General features: G+C 35.3%; 1 protein-coding gene across 2 annotated transcripts in view; it reads left to right on the top strand.

Moving 5' to 3' along the window:
- The window catches only part of LOC106463851 (eye-specific diacylglycerol kinase-like), a 168,457-nt gene that overhangs the window by 66,297 nt on the left and 98,990 nt on the right, over window positions 1-3,170 (top strand). The window lies entirely within an intron of this gene.

Genomic DNA, 3,170 nt, shown 5'->3' with positions numbered 1-3,170 from the left:
CCAACGAAGTTCTGAAAGGAAGTACCCTTATTCTTATGCTTGTTACACACTAATAAGGTTCATGAAACTTTTTGACATTTCTGAAATTTTCCAAAAAAGGTGACTCTAGGTGATTACTTAAAGTTGTGCTAATGTGTTCTCTTGTAGAAGTTTAGAAATACCTGTCTTCCCTATTTTCCTATTAATGGGTGATCAGCTAACGTGGATCACAAATGCTGTCTGGGAGATTTAGCTTTATTCAACAAATATATATTCGTTGATTCTCTCTTTCTAATCATATCTATCTAGAGATTTTGTTCAAGATTTTTTTTCTGGACTATTCATCTTTTCTTTGTTACAAATTAGTATTTGAAAAATAAATATTTTTCTTTATTTCGAGTTTGTTTACTTTACTTGAAGCCTATTGTATTAATTAAATACACAGAGATATATAATATCAATATAAGCGTACGCCTATTTTTCCATCTATTCATGTTTAAAAACAACAACCCATAAAGCACTGGAAAAATTTGACAATATGAAGACAAACCTATTCACAATTGCCTCAAACAAAGCTAATAAAAGCACAGACGAAGAAAGAGCATCAGATAACAACGCTTTCATTCAAAATTTGTCTGTTTTGAAACCTGAAAAATTACTAGAGGATCCAAAGAACGTTCACTTTAGAGAAAATGAAATTCAAATATTGTCTAATTGGCTGATAATAAAGTTCCAGAAAACAAGTCCTTACAGTAGATACGCTTGTATTGATCAAAGTTGAGCAAAGAAGGATTCGGCATCATGAATAATATCATTACGGTTTGATTCATTGATTGTTTAATTTAGAGTAAAGCCATAATGGGCTATCTTCTGTGTTCACTGTCGGGAATCGAACAACGGACTTTAGCGTTGTAAGTCCATAAACTTACTGCTATCCCATCGGGAGATGTATCGTTACGGACAAGTTATTGTTTTTTATTCCATTCCAACCTTAAAAACAAATTTTTTCAAACGAAACTTAAATTGAATAACTTGATTTTTTTTTGCGAAATGTAAAAGAATTAGTTATTAACGTGTACTTTCAAATGCTGAAGATTTCGTCTGTAAATTACTGGGAGGAGAGGCTGACACTTCAATCGTGTTGGTAAGAAATTCGGGGTACTTATACCCTCGCTAACAAACCTCCTTTTATCATAAAATGAAATCACAAAGGAGCTTTCTTCTGACGTTGGTCGTTTGTTTATCACAGATATACACGGAAAAACATTCAATTAACCTCACAGAAGTAGTGGATGTATAACAAACATTTTAAGCGGTGACCTGAATGTTGAAACTAGGAAGTGAATCGCATTCAGCGGGTGATTTATCATACAACTCATAACCTTAATTTGAAGCGTGCACGTGAAAATGTCTTCTTGTTTCACCGGCTCTACGAAACAAACTCTAAACACATATATAGTGGCCTAGTAGTTAGCTTGCGTGGACTGGGAATCTGAAGATATGTGGTTCGCGACTCGTTGCCGGAAAAACGCACCTCGTAGTTTGATTTGTGGCTGTGAGTGGGCCGTAAGAGTGACGGTGAAATTCAACTGTTCGGTCAGATATGTGTTGGCGGGGAAGAGGGTGCTGTTGACCAGGTGTCTTCTCTCTTGTCTATCAGCTCAAACTTAGGCACGGCCATGCGCAGAGAGCTCTTGTGTAGCCTTGCGTAAAAGTTTGATACAAATTAACATTCAACGCATATAACACAAGCCAAAAACTCGTAAAGGATGATGGTTCAGATATCTTTTGACACGCACTGGACTATTTTGATAGATCAGTAAGGCCACAGCAACTCACGCTGATCAATAATGTAAAGGATGAGTATTGAGTATTATTGATTGGCTACATGAAACCAGTTCTGTCATTCACTATACAATTTTTTTGTTTCTTTTAGGGAGAAAAAGTCGACATTTTATATGCCTCAGAAGAAAATGTTTCTGTACTTTAATATTTTGGTCATACTGTCAGCCATAGTGATTAATTCAGATCTAAATGGTATTTGGTTTACATCCTTTCTCATGATTCTTGCCTGGTGTCTTTCAGATATCGCTGTTGTTGTTGTGTTTTTGTTTTTAAATAGTTGTGTCAAGTTCAGAGTAAATCTGTGGTGTGCGAACGAAGAATTTAGATGTTCATGAGTTTGCCTCATTATTTAGTTGGAGAACATATGTTTAAAATGTCGACAGTTTGACCCGACTTACACACGCAAGTTCTGTCTACAGAAAAAGGAACTTACTTGTTGGATGATTATATGACTTTGGTTAAGATAAATTTATGCCTATGTTCGCCTACAGAAAATCAGGTTGTTAGGTGACTGATGTGCCCGCTTAGAATGATTATGGCAGGGGCGGTTTAAACTCTCCATTTTGCACAAAAAGAGAGATCTCCTGGGTAATGGTGTCAGTAACCCTTGAGATTTTTTAAAGTGGATATAGTAGGTTCAAACGAAGGGTCTGGCATGGCCTGGTGGTTTGTGCGTTCGACTCGCAATTTGAGGGTCATGAGTTCGAATCCACATCGCTGAACATGCTCGTCCTATGCGGTTGCTGACTGGGCCAGCCACCAGGGTATAAAATTATAGACTTACAAAAATAAGAGCCGACCCCAAATTAGTTGGGATTAAGGTCGTAATGGGAGAAAAAGTGTGAGATTCAAAAGAAACAATACCATGTATGTATTGAAGAAGATAGTTTGTATGTAATTGGAGAAAAGAAATGTGAGATCCAAAAGAAACAATATCATGCATATATTGAAGAAGGTAGTTTGTATGTAATGGGAGAAAAAGTGTTAGATCTAAAAGAAACAATATCATGCATATATTGAAGAAGGTAGTTTGTATGTAATGGGAGAAAAAATTGAGATCCAAAAGAAACAATATCATGCATATATTGAAGAAGGTAGTTTGTATGTAATGGGAGAAAAAGTGTTAGATCCAAAAGAAACAATATCATGCATATATTGAAGAAGGTAGTTTGTATGTAATGGGAGAAAAAGTGTTAGATCCAAAAGAAACAATATCATGTATATATTGAAGAAGATGGTTTTTATGTAATGGGAGAAAAAATTGAGATCCAAAAGAAACAATATCATGTATATATTGAAGAAGATGGTTTTTATGTAATGGGAGAAAAAATTGAGATCCAAAAGAA

This window comes from Limulus polyphemus, unplaced genomic scaffold (assembly GCF_000517525.1).
Source record: "Limulus polyphemus unplaced genomic scaffold, Limulus_polyphemus-2.1.2 Scaffold1502, whole genome shotgun sequence".
In the NCBI taxonomy this organism is placed as follows: domain Eukaryota; kingdom Metazoa; phylum Arthropoda; class Merostomata; order Xiphosura; family Limulidae; genus Limulus; species Limulus polyphemus.
The sequence above is the reverse complement of the archived record's forward strand: the minus strand, read 5'-3'. Positions and strand labels throughout refer to the sequence as shown.